We start from the raw sequence: 22,926 nt of genomic DNA, 5'->3' as shown, positions 1-22,926 counted from the left end.
GTCCCGAGATCTACTGTATGTACAGCGAACCCAAATCCACACTGTCATATTATATTGCAGGTAATATTTTGAAATGTCCTTGTTTTTGTGTCTATGGTTTTACCGTCATGTTGTTTTATATGCGCAATCTGCTTTATACGGTTTCTATATTTAGATAAGCAGTCTGTGCACGTTAGCTATCTTGCAGACCAGCGTGGTAGTCTGGAGATTAGCCACATGTGCTCGAGTGCTGCGTTTGCAACACTCGTGCTGAGTTAGTCATGATATGCGTTCCTTATTGTGTTATTTCAATATAATGTAAAATGGATCAAGTCATTTCCCTATTGTAATGCTGAAATGTATTGTATGCTATGTGTAGAGATTGTACTAAGCAGATATTCAAGAAATGAACCACTATACGATCACACACAGTTTTATTTTGTTTCACATACATACAAGTTATGCATTTATGTTATTGAATTATTCGACTGATTAACAGTATTACATATTTGTAACTAGTACAAATATTTGCCAGACTGAGATTAATAGATAATGGATTGTTGTCCCGAGATCTACTGTATGTACAGCGAACCCAAATCCACACTGTCATATTATATTGCAGCAATAAAGAAAGACCTGATCCAAGCGGTTGTCCGTGGTGTGTAAGAAGCAAACAGTAGAATGGAGTGACCCGTCACACCTGCAGGAACTCAAATCATGGATGACCCCAAACCTACTCAAACTCAACAGTAATAAGACAAGGGTTATGGTGGTGGCCCCTGCACCACTGTTCAGGAAAATTGGAGACCTGGCACTGGTTGTGGACGGCTGCTACACTTCCCCATCTACCAAGGAGCACAACCTGGGTGTTATCCTGCTCCACACATTCAGTAACAGAGACACTCATCCATGCCTTCATCACTTCCCGCCTAGACTACTGCAATGGTGTCCTCTCTGGACTGCCCACCAAGGCCCTTAGCAGACACCAGAATGTTCAGAACTCAGCAGCCAGGTTTCTAACCCAAACAAGGCCCTGGCAGCATATCACTCCCATCCTCCAACAGCTCCATTGGTTGCCAGTCAAGACACGCATTGCCTACAAGATCCTCCCGCTCACATACAAATCACTCCATGGACTCTCACCTCACAGATCTCCCTCCACCCCTACACTCAGTCACGTTCCCTGCGGTCCTCTAACAAGGACCTGCTGGCCACCCCCCATTATTGAGCCCGCTACATCCTCCTGGAGCCGAGCTAACTAGCTAGCACCCGCAATGTTGGACCCCCCTCCGAAAAAAAAACGCTGCAAAGTAGGCTACAGACGTTGTTGATTTCTTAGGCTCAATTATATCCTCCTGAGTTACGGCCCCATAACTATAGCTATCAGTGCGCATCGGAGGTCTTTCATTGTGTTTTAAGAATGTTTCCCGAAACGAAGCCCGTCTCAATAATGCAGCATGGAGCACTTCCTCACCTTGAGTGCCTAAAGCTGCTGAAGGCTATCTCGCAGTCCATATCTTTAATAGGCCTCTACTGCCTTCTTTCATTCTTTTCGAAAAAGTTAAGAGGATAGCCTACTGTGGGCGAATACAGTAGCCTAGTCTACGGTAGCCTAAATAAGTTTTGGTCTTTGGTCTTACAGACGGCTGTCGGTTTTTTAATGTAGGCCTAGTCACTTGCAAAATCGGACGTGCAAATAGCCTATCTGGTAACCTGGATTTAATATAGCCTAGCAAGTCCACACTTTGTTCATCCTATATTATATGCTTTTAAAATTAAATATGTAACAATTTGCCTCTTATTATAATCAAGAGTAGGCCTACACACTGTCACGACGCACATAGGTTACAGGCGGATATGAGCAACCGCATTGAAGGCCTCGGTTGACTTAAGATAAACGGGCAGAATGATTACAAACTACGTCAAACATACAACAATCTAACAAATGAATAAACACAAATGAATTATGAATATATTCCTATAGGCCTACACACTGCAATGTGTCACAAATTAAGCAATGAGTTCGTGGCCACCTAGCGCGCAACTTACGCGCTGAGGTGAAGGCTACTAATAACACAAAGCTTCGTAAAGCACAAACAAACAAAGTTCAGTGTCCATAAGTCCAAACAATAAGCATAAGAATCCGACAGTCCAAAACGTCAACGAGATCTCCCAGACACGAAAAACAATGCTTATCTAAGTTTGTTGAGTAGTCGTTCCAACACTGATGTGCAACAATCTCAGCTTTCGCGTTCGTTAGCTGTAATCCAATGAGAGAAATCCGCAAGGAAGGGGTCACGGCAATGCAGCATACAGTAATCTCTTAACCACGTAACTTTGTTGAGTTGTCTGCATACAGGTAACAATAGCCACAGCTCCCCACGCCTCCATTTAAACTTATGGCAAACCCATTCATTCGTGCCCGAAACGCGCGTCCATCTGTCAGCTGACATAAGATTTACTTAGACGGCATATGAAAAGTCAAGAAGAAGAAACATATTTTCATTTAAGCAACGTTTATGCAACCATGTAAAAAGGTGATTTTTGCAACCTTTACAAACGTGCTGCGGGGAAGCATTGGGGGAGTCAGTTTATCCTACAGACTGTGCGTTTTCAGGGAAGAAATGTGTTCTGAATATGTGCAGATGTTCAGTTCCAAATGTGATCAAAGAAGAAGACTGAAATACATATCTTCAAAGCGGCATCTTACAGAGCACCATTAAAACTTCAACAATAGGGTTTTGTGTCTAGTGTGACTTATAATTCGCCCCCTTTATTTATTAATATAAAAAAAAATCGTTGCGCGCGCGACACACCACATTCTTGTCCCCCCCAATGCTAACTACGTTCCTACGCGCCTGGTTAAAGCTAGTTGTATGAGTGATTAGCCATTGCAGACCATACGGTATTATGCTAGCTCACAATAACCTTTAAATAGGCTTATTTTGGTCATATCGACTTGGTAAACCCTGTTAATATAGTTGATGAACTGCTTATTTCTTACATGTCTGAAGCAATTGGTCCAACACTGATATTTGAAGTTGCTGTGTTAACTTGTTTTGGGTGTGATCGCGGCACATAAAAATAATCCATAACTCGCAATCATAATTGCTCGTGCATGCGCTATAAAATCAGTTAATTTTTCCAGAGACGGGTGTTACAACTAACTCTATTACTGTCTATGCAATAACCCGCACAGGTCTAGGTCATGTTTTTTATTTTCATTTAATTGCATTTGCTGTGACTATACTCAAATGGCACTCATGTTAACTTGAAACAGATCGAGGGACTGACGAAATGAATGACATGTGATTGAAGTCTACACATTCAAATTTCACGAAGCAAAGTTAAACAAACAGAACTGCAGTTGCAGTTTTAAAAATAGTAATAGCCTACAAATCGCGATGCTTGAATTTGGCACTTTTTTGCTTAATATCTCTGGTTGTAGGCTATTTACAGTAGACCATTCATATTTGGATGGCTACAGGCCTACGATTGTAGATAATTAGGTAGGCTACAAATGTTTTATTCTCAATACATGGTCTACGGAAACGTAATAGTCTATCAAAGTATCAATAGGGCAACTTTTAACACGCTACGCCAGCGCGCCCACTTGGAATTGTAACCTAACGTCACCAGGCGCAAAATTGTCACAGATGAATGACGTGTGGGACGCATTGCACTGGAATATCCGATTTGTCTGTTTAGACTGTAGACACATGCACACAAATCCGATCCATATCTGATTTAAAACCACATACGAAAGGGGCCTGTATCCGATCTGAGGAGATCGGAATTCATGTGTTTTTTTTCTGTTTACACTGTCGTGGCACAGATCGGATGCGTGCCACATGAGAGCAAAAAATCGGATCTGGGTCACTTCAAACTTGCAGTCTAAACGCAGCCTTAGGCACATCTACACTTCCTAGATCAGCTTTAGATTATGCATGTTTTGCATATGGATCTGCTGCTAATACACATTTACTCAAACTTGATGTGATTCAGGCACAGGCATAAAGTTTGTGTTGTGAGGCTTTTTCGACATCTAGGCTAAATTGAAGCTCCACCCCCAATCAACAGTTGGTGGCGGTAATGCACCAAGTTGGATGCCAAAAACTAAAGAAGAAGAAGAAGTTGACTACTAAAGTTTCTTTGGATTATCGATCCCTGGGTTGTGTTGTGCTGTGCACTGGTTGCGTTCCGCAGGTAGCCAACTCCATTCCGTTGCTTTGAACTTTACACATAGCCTAGTCATGTCAACTCTTGAAACTGTAACATCCACTTCATTTTAGTCACATTTTCTCGTGGGCGTTTGGTCGTCGTCCAGTGTGTGTGTGTGTGTGTGTGTCCGAACCCAATTTTCGCTGTGGTATAGCCATAGTTTTCTCCGCTATTCTTTCCTGCTAGTGATATTGTTCAACATATGCTCCAGCAGGTTGTAGGCTGCTGATCGCCAGGTTGCCATAGTCCGCTTAAACGACTTGGTCTTGTTTTTTTGTTTAGTTGCGGGGTGCGGTTTTGTTTTGGGGGCGTGTATTTTATGTGGTCGCTTCTTTTGGGCTTGCTTCGTGTTCTTTCTGCGTAGAACCCACGCAGCGGCTGCATGTAGCCTACACAGAGGGTATTTTAAACTTATGCCTCTGCGTCGAGTCTATGCTGCTCTAACATGACAGCCCCAGAAATGTGGGGTTCGGGGAGGGATGCTAGTCGCTTCTTTGGGGCTTGGGGCCTATTTCAGAGACCCAGTTGCTTTTGCTCACGTGACCTGGCAACACTGGCAGGGTCATCCTTTGCTTGCTGCTGTTTTGCCTCTGTTTGTTTATGGCAGTACATATGTGCCACATTTATGAGCAATATTGAGCGCAGAAATATATTTTGAGCAAGCACACAAATTATATTTTGAGGAAAAAATAAATTTGAGCACAAAGAATTTGTAATTGAGCAAACTGGAATCAGTTCTGTGCTCAACAAATGTCTAGTGTGTTCACTACGGTCAACATGTATTCGCAACAGCCCCCTGCAGCTTTCATTCAGTTTCACTGATAGCCTACGCGCTCTCATACACAGACAGCTCCCTAAGTTCTCTCCCTCGCTCAAGTTCACCTCTGCGCTCGCTCTAAATCTGTGGACAGCGTTACATTTGTGCCAGAGCCATCCACTCCCTTATTGTGTGAATGTCTTTGGTGTTTTTGATTTATTATTTATTTGTATTTCATTGTGGTACAGGAAATTCAGTTGGCCCTATAAAGGTCAGCTCCTGTCATCTGAGCTTTTTGGTGATTTTTGATGTTCTCTGTATTTGTCATTGTCCTTTGTGGTTTGTTTTCTTGTTGCAGGAGTCGGTGGGAGTTTAGTTTGTAGTGCCTGTGTGGGTTCACCGTGTGTGTGTTTTCCAGTACTGTACACCTGTGTGGGTTGCGGTGGTTGCGTCTCCTGGATCCACGTTTGGTCTTGACCTCTCTTTCCTCAGGATAGCCTGCCTCCCTGTGGTAAGCGGCTAGCCCTCTTGGCTAATGAATTGTCTTGTCCCCTGTCTTGTTGCACCCCCCCCCCCCCCCATCATAGCCTACATTTTAATAACATTTTAACATTTTCTTAAGTTTTGTTGCAGCTCTTTCCCTCTAGTCTAAATTCTTCTTGCATTGCTCCCATTCTCAGGTGCTTAAATAAAAACATTTCGTTTGATGGAATTCTGTCTCCGTCTCATGCCTGATTAAACCTGTGAGCTTTTTCAAGTCTTTTTGGGGTAACACGAACCTATTCCCTGGTTTTGACACTAGGGTGGCGTAGTCAGCTATTAAATTAAACTTGCCCGTTTGTGGCACCGCCACAGTGGCGAGCATAAGATACCATGGTGATAGAGCGACGCTAAAACAAATCCACTTTCGTATGACAGCATAGGCTACCCTGGCTTTGAGCGCAACATACCTTGCTGACCCACTAATCGAGGTTCGTAGTAGCCTACACCCCACTGATCAGATGTATCTAAACTTCAAATTGTTTTTACTTCATGTGATCTTGCCTGCCCTCAACATTTGAAAATACTTCTTTAAAATGTAATGTGAAACAAAGATTGTTGATGGCCCTACTTCTACTTCTATCTGGAAATTTGCTACCTAGAAAATACAACCTTTCTTTCAACTTTTATGTTGACGACTCCCAACTATATCTCCCATTGAGATCCAGTGACTCCCTTAGACTCTCCTAGAGTGTCTGATGGAGATTAATGTCTGGATGGGAGAAAATGTTCTTCAGTTAAACAAGGACAAAACAGAAGAATTTTTAACCCCTCCAAATCCAAAAAACCCACAGTGACTGACCTGGGTAGTCTGACATCTTTCGTTAAACCATCTGCTAGAAATCTGGGTGTCATTTTTGATTCTGAGCTCTGCTTTCATAAGCAAATCTCTGCTGTGGTATACAGCAGCTTCCACCAGCTCAGAATTATAGCTAAAATAAAACACTCCCTGTCATACAATAATCTGGAAACAATTATTCATGCCTTTATAACATCACGGCTGGATTATTGTAACTCCCTCTACCTTGGTCTCCCCCAGTCCCTCATACAACGCCTACAAATGGTCCAGAATGCAGCAGCAAGACTCTTAACTGGGTCAAAAAAGTGACGAAGCCTATTTGAAGCCAAACAAACGAGTATCTACATGAGTGCAGTTCATGACGGTGCTTATCAAAGTAGACGCAGCAGTTCTCAATGTCCCTTCGTTACAACTGCGGCTGATCTCTACGGCAAGATAAAAGTGAAAGTAGGCATTGCCTAAACTGTCACTATGCGGCCGACTCAAATAAAATCTCCGACCCAGTCTTTGGGAAGATGCTGTAAAGGACGTGAAAGAATGCAGCTGACTGACATAATAATCTCACAGGTAGGCTAAATGCACGATGTCCACAAACATGCAATTGTATGTCTAAAATCAGTATTAGCAAACGTGGATGGGAACTGGGTGCATAAGCGAATTAAATGAAAAAGGAAAACATATTTTATTTGAACATTGATGGCAATACCCAAGATATATTAACAGAGAGAATCCAGCACACTGTGCTCATTGTAATTTAATCTGGACAGAAGCTTCCTTAGAATGACAACGCTTCCTTAGTGGCGGATGGGGGCCTATAACAACCAACAACATATCTTTTTTTTTTTTTTATAAGTATATTTTTTGGGCTTTTTTTTATGCCTTTAATGATAGGACAGTTGAGAGAGACAGGAAGTGAATGGGAGAGAGCGTTGGGGTGGAATCCGGAAAGGACCACGGGGCGGGAATCGAACCCGGGTCGCCGGCGTGCGGTGCAGGTGCCCCAGCCAGTCGCGCCATGGCTGGGGCCAACCAATAATATATCTATAGTCTATATACTGAGGGATTTGGCTATTTCCACATTTAAGGCCAAAATTCCATCTGCTTAGAAATAGAATCAGACAAGACAATTGATACATCAAGTCTGGATTTAATCTCTCAAGGCAAGACACAGCAGATGAAAACATTGTTTTTTTTTTCAGCCCCGGATTGAGAGCATTTGAGACGGCATCCTTAATTTGTAACTGTTTTACATGATGATTGTCATTTTAATTCTAGGTTATATCAGTAATCTGTAACTTTCTGCTGCCTCTTGGCCAGGACTCCCTTGGAAAAGTATTCATCACACATTCTGTGTGATGGCTAGATTGAATATAAAGATGTAGATGAGGCCAACAGAGCTTAAGTGTTTTTGTGACAAAAGTCTCTCTCTCTCTCTCTCTCTCTCTCTCTCTCTTTCTCTCTCTCTCTCTCATAGCTCCTAGTGTCAGTGCTCTTTCCGCCAAGTATTTGGTAGTTCACGCCATCTGGTCTGTTGACTTGGCCTGATAAGATTCCACTGACTCACTGACACTGACTCCCCTACATTTTACCCCTATGAGCGTCAATCCCATGAATGGGGTTGCCATTCTAATACTTGTTGTTGTTGTTGTTGTTATTATAGTTTATTTGATAGATACAGTACAATAGAGAAGCTCAAATCAGCTATTGCTAATCTACAACACTTGTCCCTAGAAGCCCTTTATTGACTGTATTTATGCAGTACATAGCATGTTCTCATGAAAGCTAATAATGCCAGTTATGTACTGACAGCTGTGTGTGTGTATGTGTGTGTGTGTGTGTGTGCGTGCGTGTGCGTGTGTGTGTGTGTGTACTCAGAAAGAACATGTACTCTGGAGGAGACAACGCGCAGGTGAACGGAGACACGCCCATGAAGGGGGGCATGCAGTGGGCGATGAACTGAAGAGGACTGGAAAGTAAGACAACCCACTCTCCCCCCACACCCCCCCCAAAGAATACATTACATAAATGAATTTCAATAAACCCACCTCAAATCATGTTGCTTCAAACTACAACGGCAACAACTCTCTCTCTTTTCTCTATCTTTCTTTTTTCTCTCTCTCTTCATCTATCTATTTCTATCTCTATCTGTATCTCATCTCTCTCTCTCTCTCTCTCTCTTCCTGTCTCTCTCTATCTCTCTATCTCTGTTTGGGCAGCAGCTTTTTTCTTGTCTTATAAACAAACATTGCGGTTTGTCCTGGATGTAGTGTCCACACTGTTTATCTCAATCAACATCCATAACCACATGTGCACGTGGCCACTCAAGATTTTCCTTTAACTGCACCATTGTGTCCCCCTCAGGTTTTGCGGTGGCCTTATACTCGACATGAAGCGCAAAGCGCCATTCTTCGCCAGTGACTTCTACAACGCGCTGAACATCCAGTCTCTGTCGGCCATTTTATTCATTTACCTGGGGACCGTGACCAATGCCATCACGTTCGGAGGTCTACTGGGGGACGCCACTGACAACATGCAGGTGGGTCAGCGGCTGCGGGAGCCCTTTGACGTCAGCGCTGTCAATGTTTCCTGTGCAAACAGTGTGTGGTTAGTACCGCTGCCATCTACCCCACCCCCAGCCCCAGCCAGGTTGGGGGTGGAGTGACCCCAGGGCATCTGCTGAGGGAGCAGATGCCCGTGCCGCCTCACTTCCTGTGAGGCAGGAAGCCACCTGCCCCTGCTGCGGGGTCTCCCCTGCTGGTGACTGCCCGCTGAGAGAGAGAGAGAGAGGAAGAGAGAGAGAGAGAGGGAGAGAAAAGGGAGGGAAAGGGTGGGATGGGGTAGCGCTACTGCTGAACACAATGTAGTGTACACTGCATATACTGTACTGTATCCTGTAGTACACAGTCTTTATGTCTTCTTTTCTATGTGTCTGTATGTGTGTGTGTATACTATATGGCTTGCTCATGCATGGGATGGGGGGTCTTGTTTGGCAGGGTGTGCTGGAGAGCCTCCTGGGCACTGCAGTCTCTGGAGCGGTCTTCTGCCTGCTGGCCGGTCAACCCCTCACCATCCTCAGCAGTACTGGCCCCGTGCTGGTTTTCGAGATGCTACTTTTCAATTTCAGCCGGTCAGACTCTGCTCATCAGTTTGTCCTCATGTTTCGCCTCTTCCCTCCTCCACTTCCTTCTTCTACCACTCTCCTCCTATCACACTTTGACTGGCGCTTATAATGTCCGCACTCTCTTCCTCTAGTAATAGTACTGACTGATGCAGTATTCAAGGTCTCCTCCACATTGTAGTTTGAATGTTATTCCTTATTCTGTAAGTTGCTTTGGATGAAATTGTCAGCTAAATGACTACATGGAAATGTAACGTTTATATCTCTGCCTACCTGGACATGTCCGCTTATCTGTTATCAGTTGTCATCAATCTCAGAGCATAGAGTATTGACATTAGTAAACTCTCCTTTACTATGTGCCTCCGCTGTTATCATTTCGCATTGTCTTCATTATAAATCATTGATCAATACTAATAATGTCCTGAATGAGGCCATTGGATACCTGATATGGACATCAATCAAATATATTAAAGCATATCACTGCACTTTTAGGATACAACATGTCTCATGGTAATAAAGGGTTTTGTGTTTATTGATATTGATATTGAATTTATTTATTTAACTCTTTTAAAGGTCTATCAAATATCTCCTTTCCCCTGCACAGTGATAGTGGTTTCGACTATCTGGAGTTCCGGCTGTGGATTGGCTTGTGGTCGGCCTTCTTCTGCCTGGTCCTGGTGGTGACGGACGCCAGCTTCCTGGTGCAGTACTTCACCCGCTTCACCGTGGAAGGCTTCTCGTCGCTCATCAGCTTCATCTTCATCTACAACGCCTTCAAGAAGATGCTCAATCTGGCCCGCTACTACTCCATTGCCGCCGACTACAGGACGGACCTGGTCACTCAGTACGACTGCCTGTGTATGGCGCCCTCTATAGGTGAGCCAGAGCACTTGTGTACTGTTTTTTATTTTTGCTTCACCATGTCATGTGATATGCGTGCAAAGTGTTGAAGGCTTATTTTGGTTTGGTTCCTTGCTACGTTACACACATGTGTGTGTGTGTGTGTGTGTGTGTGTGTGTGTGTGTGTGTGTGTGTGTGTGTGTATTGTACCCTGGACCTTCTGTGGTCAACGGAAAGTTGCCGAGCTGGCAGAATGGACTGTGTGTGTGTTTGTGTGTGTGTATGTGTGTGTGTGTGTGTGTGTGTGTGTGTGTGTTTGGTGCAAACAATAGCTTGACTATCCAGGTCAGTTGTAATTGCACTGAAACCTTAGCCCGAATGCATTGGGCATGTCGAGGAATGATGAGGATGGATAATGCAGACAGGGGCGCCTGCTGCTGTCTGCTGACATTAAAAGTGAATTGTGTTGGTGTCCGCCCCCCCTGTTGGTGTCCATTATTGGCTCTACATATAGATGATGAGGAGGAGGCTGTGGTGATGTTTGAAGGTCATGTCATCACATTGGGCTGTCAGTAAGCTCTTTTTGTTTAATTTGGTTCTGTCTTCTGTTTGCAGTGTTGAGCAAAATGTAATTTTGTTTTGTAAATAATATCTGTAGCTTTTTTTTTTTTACCTTGTCAGATTCGTTTTAGATGTCACATTCTGGCTGACATGTGGGAGGCATTGTGACGTTCAGTTTTACAGCTGGTCAATAATGAATGGCGTCCACATTAAATGTTGATACCTCATGGAGGCTCTGACCCTAGAGTACAGGGGGCTATTTTGAGATGGCTCTCTCATCCCAATGTGCACCCCTCCTCACTGAACAGATTTTCTCAACATGGACAAACACTTTTCACTGCAGAGTAGAAGAGTTAATGTTGGAGCGTTTTGTCGTGATTGATAGAAGCCCTCATATCCCCCAACTCATTAAGTTTCCATCATTAGTAATTGAGTAATCGACTACTCGTAGCCTAAGCCCAGGAGTCAAACAGGTGAATGGTCCAGTACTGGACAGTGTTGTACTATGGTATTGTATGGTTTATGATAGGGTATTGTATGGTAACGTGCGGTCATCATGGTATGGTTAGAGTCGTATGGTTTTGTATGGTATGGCATTGCTGTTTTGGAGCAGAATCCCTCCTCTGTGGTTTTCCCTTTGTCCTCTTTGGCTTCTGCACTTATGAAGCAGGAGGGCAGACTCCAGGCAAAGGGATGAGTGACACTCTCTTTCCTTGGACAGCTTATGTGTGTGTGTGTGTGTGTGTGTGTGTGTGTAAAGCATCCATACGGTAAGACTGCATCAAGATTTCAAATGAGTCATTGTGCGTGTTTGTGTGTGTTGTCTTTAGATAACAGCACAGGACTAGTGCCGGACGTGATAGATGGAAATGGCCTGTTTTTCTACAACATCACCGACATGGTAGGTGTCTGCGCAGCTCCACAAAAATCATGTGATATAACAGATAAGAAGGTTTTTAAATGCTTGTGTGAAACCTTCGTCTGTGAATTTTGAAAACAGTCCTCTTGTTCAGCGAGACGTGCCGTCTCAGTTCGGTAATCCAACAGAACGACGTCGCTGGTTGTTTTGTCTGAGGCCCATCCCTGTTCCCTGGCCCTCTGGGTACCACCACTAAAACCCCAGCGATGCCAGGGGTTTGTCCGCAGAAAATAACGCGCCGAGCCGACCGACTGGAAAAAAAGGCATGGCGACAATGGACTCATTCATCTCCAGCCTCGTCCCATCTTTTCAAGTTCGCTGAAACGTAATGCCCAAACACAATCCCACGCCAGCGTCGTCGCCATTTTTTTCCCCTGAAAGGAAGCGCTTGTGCTCCGACTCCAGAGTCCAGCGTGGTAGAGGGGTCGGAGTTCACTGCTGTGTGAACAAATGATCAATAAAGAGCACATCTGCAGCATGAAGTGTCTGAAATTGACTGATTAGTGCCGCTTTAAGAAACTGAAACTTTAAAGAGGATTGCTCTCAGAGGGCCCCTACAGTTGAGAAGCACGATGACAAATGAACAAATGTGTGTCTGATACAATATAGAGGGAATGCACGGACAGCAGTCTATAAAAAGATGAGAACTCTGAATGCCTTTGAGTAGCCGATCAAGTTGTACTCTACAGTCTATAGCATAGCAGCTATTTTCTACTTTACTTTTTTGGTGGGTGGGTACTGTTCCTACCTGGGAGCTTAGTCTATATTGCAAATTATATTACCTGCTCAGATTGCGGCAGAAGTGCTATTCGCCCAATTCAGACAAGCTGTCTGCTGTTTTTGACTGTATTTACTTGTGGGTTTTTATTTTGTGTGTGTGTGTGTGTATGTGTGTTTTCCCTCTCCCCTAGCCCATGAACGCCACGTGGTCGTCCCTGACGCGCTCCCAGTGTCTGGAGTACAAGGGCGAGCTGGTGGGCAAGGCTTGCGGTTTTGTCATGGACGTCACACTCATGTCCTTCATCCTGTTCTTCGGCACCTTCATCTGCTCCATGGGGCTCAAGAAGTTCAAGTTCTGCCCCTTCTTCCCCACCGCTGTGAGTCACAGCCCCCTGGTCTACCGGTCTACTGACAGAGCGCCATGAGCAGCATGGCTGGCTCATCAGCTAAATAGTTTAAGAGTCAAACTTCATTGTCTTGTAGGAGTTAGAGAGCGCTATGAGTCTTGATGGATTTTTGGATGAATAGTTCGGAGTCACGCTTCTGTGTCACGTGTGGTGGTTTACATTTAGGTGCATTCATTATAGATCAACTATTACACATACAGAATGTATATGTCTATTTCACCCATCCCTCTAACTGAATTAATTAGTTCAAGATGCAGTGACTGTCTGAAGTGTTGGTTATTTTGAGCCAGTAGGATGGGATGGGAAGCACAGCTTAGAGATTCACAGAGATATGTGCTGTCTGATATTGCCTAGAGAAAATGAAGAGGTCTAAAGCCAGGCTTGACGAAAGGGGTCATTACAGGAAGTGAGAGGTGGAAACACAGTTTCTTTTGGTCATATATGAGGAGATTTGGGTCCGTTTTCCTTACACAGTATTGTACACAGTCGTCTCCCTTCCCTTCAGACATGTGTGTTTGGGTAAAGGATTCAATCTTATGAGTTATGAATTAAACTCACCTACACTTACCTGAGGACTATGCTTAAATTCAATAGTCATCAACATGCCAGACAGTATAGCAGACCAAATATTGATTTGAATTTTAGTGTGGTCAATCACAACATGCTATTTAGACTTCAGTGTTGTAAGTACCATAAACATTTTATCAATGACCCATATGCCCTTGTCAGGTTTGGAAGCTGATCAGTGACTTTGCCATCATCCTGGCCATCCTGATCTTCTGTGGTGTGGACATACTGGTGGGAGTGGGCACGCCCAAGCTCATTGTGCCTACTGAATTCAAGGTAAGCCTCCATCCTCCAGCACCTCCACCCTCCCCCCTGTCCTCCACCCCCCTGCATTTGCATACTGTAGATTCCTCTTCCATTTTGGTTTGAAAGTCCACTTGATACACTCCTCCCAAAGTTTCATGAAGTCATCAATAATAGAGAACAGTGACTACAATTTTCTGAGGCCACTCTCCACGAGGCTGTGTACTTCACAAGCCATAGTGGACATTGGCCATATTGGGCACTGACATTATTGCTTTGGTAAATGCAGATTATTTGTCAGAGTTCTAACTCCATCTACCATTTTATGATTGGTCAATCTATTCTATGTGATTCAGGAAACGCTTTTACAATTCTTAAGGAGAATGCATTAGCAGAACTTCATTATCAGAAGCCTAGCTTATCTCTATAGGATGTGTATGGACTGTGTGCATCAGTATTATTTCTGGATTAGTTAGTAATATGGATGTACTGTATTCTGTATGTCTCCATTAGTGTGTGTGTGTGTGTGTGTGTGTGTGTGTGTGTGTGTGTGTGTGTGTGTGTGTGTATGTGTGTATGTGTATGTGTATGTGTGTGTGTGTGTGTGTGTGTGTGTGTGTGTGTGTGTGTGTGTGTGTGTGTGTGTGTGTGTGTGTGTGTGTATGTGTGCGTGTTTGTGTGTGCCTGCATGCATGTGTGTGTGTGTGTGTGTGCGTGTGTGTGTGTGTGTATGTACAGTATGTGTGCGTGTTTGTGTGTGCCTGCATGCATGTGGGTGTGTGTGTGTGTGTGTGTGTGTGGGTGTGTGGGTGTGTGGGTGTTTGCTCAGCCTCTTCCTCTTCCCGCTGTTTAATCCACCTCCCCCTCCACTCTGCCAATCCTCCCCGTGCAGCCCACCAGTTCCAGGCGTGGCTGGTTTGTGCTTCCGTCTGGGGGCAACCCCGTCTGGGTGTACGTGGCGTCGGCCCTACCTGCCCTCCTGGTCACCATCCTCCTCTTCATGCAGCAGCAGATCACCGCCGTCATCGTCAACCGCAAGGAGCATAAGTTGAAGGTGGAGAGAGCGAGATTTGTTATGAATGTCTGGAGCCTGGAAGTGATGTTCCACTCAAACACAGACCTCCTTCCTCTGTGCAGAAAGGAGCAGGTTATCACCTGGACCTGTTCTGGGTGGCCATACTCATGATCGTGTGCTCCTTCATGGGTCTGCCCTGGAACGTGGCCGCCACTGTCCTCTCCATCGCCCACGTCGACAGCTTGAAGATGGAGACCTTGGCCCCGGGAGAGCAGCCCAAGTTTCTGGGAGTCAGGTAACGGGAGTGGTAGCGTGGTAGCTCGGTTCATAGGCCCCAGTCATTGTACGGAGAAAAAGCTGACTGAGCAGGTTACTGATGTAGGGCCCAAGCATGAAAACACTCACATGTGCTAGTCCCCTTCCAGCATAACATTGGCACAAATGCCCCATTCGAAGGAGGGTTTTCATGCTGTATATTTTTTCTTCCGTATAAAAACAGTATAGATGGCTCTTAAGTGGTGCTGATATATAAAAACATGGGTATGCGCACCACTATTTTGCCGGTGGCTGGCCGGTGTGTAAGATGGCTCTTACAGTTTTTTTCTGATTGGTTAAGCACTTTTTTTGTAACTATTGGCTATTTTTGCAAAACTCTACACACAAATAGCAAAACCTTTCACCAAATTATCAAAACATTGTAGTTCTCTTGCAAAAGCGAACACAGCTTGATTAACTCTTCACACCTTTGTAAAAATGGTGTTTCTGTATCAATCAGTAAACACAAGCCATCATCTACTAAGCACACATTGTGTGCTGTGAGCTGGATCAACACAAACACTCGGAGCGCAGGGCCCTTTTCTCAAAACTCCTTCAGCACTCACATGTAGTGATCGGTCCCACGTGGCTGAGATGTTAGATGAGAAACACAAATCCACTAACCATGTGTACTGCATTGAGGCTCTTTTCTGGTTTACTGTCAAGTGCTCACTATGCATTCTTTGTGTGAAACTTTGTGTCTCCAAAGTGTTTTTTTTGTATGACAGGGAGCAGCGTGTCACGGGTGTGTGTGTCTTCATCCTCACTGGCCTGTCTGTTCTGATGTCCTCCATCCTTAAGGTAATGGCCTCTCTCATGGTAGCTTGTCTTTCAGATATAGACTGAAACAGCAACTTCCGTATCTGTTACATTTACAGGCAAATGCTGCTCCTCTAATGTCACATCAGAGATTTAGTTACAATTCAAAGTATGCACTTGTTGACTTTGAAAGAGACTTGTTTGGGAGTTGTTGTTCACGGTAGCTTTATTGTTTCTCTGTGGCCTGCAGTTCATCCCCATGCCCGTGCTGTACGGAGTCTTCCTCTACATGGGCGTGGCTTCTCTCAACGAATTACAGGTGGGTCTTTTGTTTCTGAGGAACCATCACTGCGCGCGCACACACACACACACATACAGACATCACCCTGTCTGTGGGAAAAAAGCAGTGAGGATAGTGATGAAGAAAAGAGAGAGGAAAATACCTTTCTCAGTGAAGGTACTCGACACCAGCTGATTTTCCACCTGGTCAAATCCTCCTGTTGTTGTCTTACAGCTTTGATCTGATTCCAGATCAGCTCAAAGCAGCTTCGGTGGCCCATAGAGGCTTTTCCACCTGGGGTGTGGCCAGGCTGTGGTCGTCCATCTTTAACACACTGTTCGTGACCAGGAACAGAGAAAATCTGATATCTGAAACGTTGTCCTTTGATAACAGATATGCTAATTAGCACTTTACCGACCACAAGTATCAGGAAAAGAAAAAAAGAAAGTAAACAGGCTATGCAGATGTCTCAAATTTCACATTAAAATAGACACTCAATCTTCGAAAACATTCAACTGCTATGTTTGGAGAAGCCTTTCTCTATATGATGTGAAATACTGTATGACAACCTGGGTCGTGCCTCTGAGGTCTGTGTTGTTGTTTAGTTCATGGACCGTCTCAAGCTGCTCCTCACGTCGTGCACCAAGCACCAGCCGGACTTCGTCTACCTGCGCCACGTGCCGCTGCGCAAGGTGCACCTCTTCACCTTCCTCCAGGTGCTCTGCCTGCCTGCCCTCTGGGTGTTAAAGTCCACGGTGGCAGCCATCATCTTCCCCGTCACGGTGAGTTGCTACATGGCGGTCAGCTAAGGTTCCACGTAGTGGCTGGGTCATTCCACGCCAAATCAACCAGAGCCCACGCACTTGCGTCTCAAAAAAATCTGAAAAAAATACCATGTGTGCCTATGTTACCCAGGAGACACTCTGTAAAATGTTTTTGTGCTAAGATCAATACTTTTCAAGTAACAGCCAGTTTTACAGGGGGAGGGGGGTGTCAAATTTGTTCTGCCTCTTTTTTTTGTCAAAGTTCACAAGCTCATTGCTCAAGAACTAGAATCTTTAGGAGGCTCAAATTTTGCAGGCTGGTGCATAAATAGGAATAGTATGCAGTACAATCACCACAAGTAGTCTAGATGATCCTGCATGGTCATAGCAGTCCCTCAAAGTTGATATAGAAAAAATTATAAAAAAAATCTTTGTATATTCCCACAAGGTGTTAGGGTGCTCTGAATATGAGATCCAAATTTATTTTTCAAACTTGTGAGGTCTGCTCTTCAGTCCCTGATGGATTTTCTTTTCTCTTCATTGCTTTTTCGGAGAGTGTTTCTACTTATCTCAATAAGAGTCTATGTTGAGTAAAAATGTGTCTTCTGAAGGCCTAAACAGAACCCAGCCAAAAACCAATAACATTTTGATCAACTTTGAGGGACTGCTATGACCATGCAGGATCATCCAGACTACTCGTGGTGATTGTACTGCATACTATTCCTATTTATGCACCAGCCTGCAAAATTTGAGCCTCCTACAGATTCTAGTTCTTGAGCAATGAGCTTGTGAACTTTGACAAAAAAAAGAGGCAGAACAAATTTGACACCCCCCTCCCCCTGTAAAACTGGCTGTTACTTGAAAAGTATTGATCTTAGCACAAAAACATTTTACAGAGTGTCTCCTGGGTGACATAGGCACACATGGTATTTTTTTCAGATTTTTTTGACACGCAAGTGCGTGGGCTCTGGTTGATTTGGCGTGGAATGACCCGGCTTTATTTTCGATATTGATATTGATATTGCTATTTTCGATATTGTGATTTCAATACTGTTTGTTAGCGTGTACATATGCCAGATACGTACTTTTAACATACAATAATATGTCTGCTGGGCTTTCTGCATGATCTTGCTGTACTTAACATCCACACTTGAAATATATTCATACTGTATGTACTGCCAGGAAAGAATGCTGCATAGATCAATACATGGTACTGGGCCGCGTTTCCCAGATTCCCTAAGAAGCTCTTAAGTACTAAGAACTTCTTAGAGCGCTCCTAAGAAGTTCTTGGTTACGCGGCCCTGGTCAGCAGTAGGCTACTCTAGACAGTAAAAATGGAAAAAAGTTCGCACACTTGAAATCCTTCTTTTTTTACTTTTATTGTCTCTTTTCTCTAGCACAGAAAAGCCTTTCGACCGTGTGGTCTTCTTCAGATCTGAAGAAGACCACACAGTCGAAACGTTTTTCTGTGCTAGAGAAAAGAGACAATAAAAGTAAAAAAAAAAAGAAGGATTTCAAGTGTGCGAACTTTTTTCCATTTTTATGATTCACCCTTGTTCTGCACCTTGACCTGGGATGTGCACATACCTTTCCACTATAACCTACTCTAGACAGTAGCCATGGCAAAGCGGAATTAGGTGGCGTTCTGACCATGCCGAGGTGATATCTAAGGGTGCCTGTCGTGTCCGCCTCCAGATTCTGGTCCTGGTGGCCATGAGGAAAGCCATGGGCTGTCTCTTCTCACAACACGAACTCAGCTTCCTGGACGACGTCATTCCCGAGAAGGACAAGAAGAAGGAGGAGGACGAGAAGAGGAAGAAAAAGAGGGGAAGCATAAACAGTAATGTTGAGGATGTAAGTTCATCTGAAGAAATCTGTCCTCCTTAATTTTTCTTGCATGTTGAACCCTATTGAGCCATATTAGTTTACTGACGTTTCCGTAATAGGATGAAGAGGTTATATAATTGATGAAAGGATCACAACAATATATCATGGAGTTTCCACTTTGTTACAAGTTGTTCCAATTTTACCAGAATGTATATCCCATATGAATGTATGTAGAGATAGGCATGTAGATGCTGTAGATGTTGTAGTGATCCTGAATGAAAGATCAATGCTGTTGGAATGTAGGATTCTATGTGGATCCCCCTGAAAAACCTCTACTCAGGATACAACATGGTTGTAATCAAGGTCCCGTTGTGACAGTGAAAAGTGGCCTCTGGCACTACCTGGCACTAGCAGTCACACTCTCTTTGACTGTCATTCCAGGGCCTCTCTTTCTTTCTCTTTCTCTCTCTCTCTCTCGCTCTCTCTTTTCATCTGGCTGTTTCTCATAATTTAGCAGCTCTCCTCAGCAGAGTTCAGGGAGAGGGAGAGAGAGCGCTGCGATCAGCATTACCCAGCATAACTGTCACACTGAATCAGGAGACACATTAAGACAGAAAAAATAACAGTCCTAAATGTTTTCCCTGGTACTTAATGGTTACTCTTAGTTCCAAAACAGCAGACTGTATCGATTTAATAACCAATCAGTCTGACATTGGAGCTAGTACCAATCATCATAATTACAGCTCATTGTTTTTATATATCCATATCTTTTATTATATACATTATCATATTGTATTATCTTTTATTTTTATCATCAAAGCGACCTTAGATCTTACGACCATGTTTTCCTCTTGTGCAGTCCGACCACCCCTTCAATGAGAATGTTCCCAGCATTAAAATCCCCATGGACATGATGGAGCAGGAGCCCTTCTTAGGTGATAAAGACAGTGAGTAGACCGACCCGGCCGGCCCCACTCTCAGCGGGCTCGCAGCGGGCTCTCGCGTGTTCCTCCTCGCTCACCGTCCTGGGTCTGGCGCCGTCGCCTGTGGGACATGTGGACAGCACTTCTGTCTGTCTGCTTCTTCCGCCCGCTTCTGTTCTTCAGCTGGCTCTGTTCTCACAGCATGGCACTAACTGACCCCTCTCTTCCTTTCTCTCTCTCTCTATCTCTCTCTGTCTCTCTCTCTGTCTTTCTCTGTCTGTCTATCTTTCTGTCTTTCACTCTCTCTCCCTCACTCACTCTCACTCACTCACTCACTCACTCACCCACTCTTTCTCTCTCCCTCTCTCTTTCTCTGACTCACTTACTCACTCTCTTTCTCTCCTTTTTAAGATTTTGATGAGTGGATGACAGTGATGGAGCACTTTTTTTCATTTCGTTCTTGTTGGAGAAATTATTGAAACATGTATTCTCATTTATATTGATAATCTGAAGAAACATATACAAATGTGATTAAGTACAATTATTAATCAAATATATATTCTTCTATATTGATTAATGAAATACAGTAATTTCCTGCATATAAGCTGCATTGTGTATAAGCCGCAGGACAGTGCTTTATGCAAGTTAAAAGAAACAAAACCATATTAACACCATGAACTGCCCCCCTATATTAACCTCACGGCAGAGGACATTTTGCAAAATCAATGTATAAGCTGCGGCTAATAGTCGGGAAATTACGGTATGTATTCTTATACAATCATTAATGAAATATATATTCCCCAACATTGATTACAGTTTTTGCCCGTTGCTTGAACACATTTTGCAAAACTTCGCTCACTGTGCCAAAACTCTGCACACAAATGAACATAACATAACACTAGGAAATATACCTTTCACATCTATGTCAAATTGAAACTCTACTAGCAGCACCTAAACTCTGCTATCAAAACCTAACAATCCTTTGTCAAAATAGAATGAAGCACACTTGCATCATATGCATACACTTTCAGATCAGGAGGAATAGTCCACTTTATATAATATGTATATATATATATTTAGCAAAACTTCACTCATTGTGTCAAAACTCTAGTTTTGTGCACACAACACTGGGAAATATACTATTCACATCACCATTCACAATGGCTAAACTGAGGGCTTTTTGTAGCTGGCTGATTGGTGTTCTGTTGTGCAAGTAAAGGCCTATTCGGACGGGATTAGTTTTATGGGGTGACATCAGGTAAAGTAATAATTACCAGGTAATGTAGTCCCGTCCGGACGCGCCATGTCAGTAGACATAACGGAGTATGTCGGTGACATTTACAGACACTTTTACCTTCCGTAAAACGGTCCGGAGAAATTACCTTAGGTAATATTAATCCATCCCGTGCGAACGCGACCCTCTGTAAAGATGTCTGTAATATTTCGTCACATCCTTTGAAAACAATTCCACCATAGTCTGAATGAAAACATAACATGCTGTGCAGCTCCTAATAGGACGTTAGCTAGTTTGCCTAATAGCTTGATATTGTTAGCCATTTCAAACTACTTATGGCATAACATAAAGCTAACGTTGGCTAGTTTAACCAATTTGTGTAGTCTTTTTTCCAATCTGAAAATGCCGCACGTACCTGACGCAAAGTATCACGTGCACGGCGACGAAGATGTGACGGCAGAACGTAAACGTAGTTACTCCTCCCATGTCAGGTAAAATGACAGAGATGTCTAGTCCCGTCCGAATTGGACATTTATATTACAGAGGTCATATGATAAACCTGCATTACTCTACGTCCCCCCATAAAACTAATCCCGTCCGAATAGGCCTTAAGTGCCTTCATGTGTGTATTTGAGAGGTTGCAATTACCCGATGTGTTTTGTATTTTGATGTGTTTAACAAATGATAGTCTGAGATTTCATTTTTGAACAAAGTGTCTTATGTATGACATACAGTAGAGAGTAGTATGCAGGACCTAGTGTGTTGCATAAAGGAGTAAGTGTGTTGCAGAATTGCAACTAGAGTGCAAAGCAGCACTTTTGTTTAAGGTATAGGTAGCCTACATATGTTTGAGATATGGCAACAAAACTTCAAGTTCTGTTACTTTCGTTTAAGCATGGGTCTATATGTTCAAGCAAACTGTAATGAAAAGTGTATTCCTCTATATATTGAATAAAGGAAGTGTTAACCATCATGAATACAGAAAAGTGTAACTGCATATTCAAACCATGTTCTGTATAATCATACTTTGTAACCGAGACTTCATATTTTTCATAGAGAAGTCTGTTCTTTTGTATCTTTATGCACCAATCAGATGTTTTTGTACTTTTTGTACTTTTGTACTCTTTGTACTTCTGTGCACTAGATAAGGTTTCAACATTTCTGTGCAGTCTCTTTTACCTGATTTATCTATGGGGAATTAAAGTTTCCCTAGACCCAAGATCTTGACCACAAGTTTTGTAATTTGTTGTTGAATCAGAAGTAATGTTCTGTTTGAAATGTTCTCCCTGACACATGTTTGGTGGAACGAAGGGAAGAGCCTATTGTCCAAGTTTTAGCCATGTGAACATGTCAAAGGGCAACTTAGACTCTAGATAAGTAAACTCTTGTATAGATACGTAAACCCTGGTATAAAAGGAGACCCCAGACTAAATTTGAGTCTGGTATGAACCATTTTGTGTTGTGTCATTCTCTCTTTGCAAAGATAATACAATTGTGTTGTCACTGGGAATTCACTGGTCCTCCTTGTCTTTATTTACATACAAACATACTAAATTAATATTAGACATAGTGGATTTATCTATCAGATTGGGGGCTCTATCCGGCATTCCAATATCTGGGGGTCAGGTGGACATTCCTGAAAATCCGTGCACGGTCAGGTCTAGGACCTGGACATTTGATGAAAGTCCTCTGTTTTTCTGGTGCGTGAGGAGTTCGACACTGGCCCCCTGTGACGGGACACTGGACCTGTAAACAACTCAGTCAGGACCAATGAATCCAAGGACAAGAAAACCAGCGCGGTGAGTAAAATCTCTTTCCAGATTAGAGTCTGTACTGGGTGCAGTTTTGGGGCTATTTTGGTAGCAGTAGCCCAACGGCAGTATTTGACCCCCTATGTAACCCCATGTGCATTTAACACATAGGGTTAACACAGGGGCAGGCAGATTTTTATTTTTAAAGGCCAGCTATTTCATGGATCCAGGATATTAGCATCCTGATAAAGTTCCCTTGGCCGTTGGAATTAAAATAGCCCCACATCATCACATACCATTCACCATAGCTAGAGATATGGTGAGGATAGAGGTATGGTGCTTTTTCCAGTAGGTCTATTAGCCTGTTTGATTTGCATTGAGCTCAA

The 22,926-nt window shown here is 43.4% G+C and overlaps 1 long non-coding RNA gene and 1 pseudogene across 1 annotated transcript; both read left to right on the top strand.

The window, feature by feature from the left end:
* Positions 1-4,107: 4,107 nt before the first annotated feature.
* LOC134089090 (uncharacterized) lies at positions 4,108-5,468 on the top strand. Its single transcript, XR_009940019.1, has 2 exons — positions 4,108-4,185; positions 5,316-5,468. It is a non-coding gene; the product is annotated as an uncharacterized LOC134089090 (long non-coding RNA).
* Positions 5,469-6,811: 1,343 nt separating this feature from the next.
* LOC134089715 (electrogenic sodium bicarbonate cotransporter 1-like) lies at positions 6,812-22,299 on the top strand (annotated as a pseudogene).
* Positions 22,300-22,926: the final 627 nt, after the last annotated feature.

Source organism: Sardina pilchardus, chromosome 8 (assembly GCF_963854185.1).
Source record: "Sardina pilchardus chromosome 8, fSarPil1.1, whole genome shotgun sequence".
Classification (NCBI taxonomy): Eukaryota; Metazoa; Chordata; class Actinopteri; order Clupeiformes; family Clupeidae; genus Sardina; species Sardina pilchardus.
The sequence above is the reverse complement of the archived record's forward strand: the minus strand, read 5'-3'. Positions and strand labels throughout refer to the sequence as shown.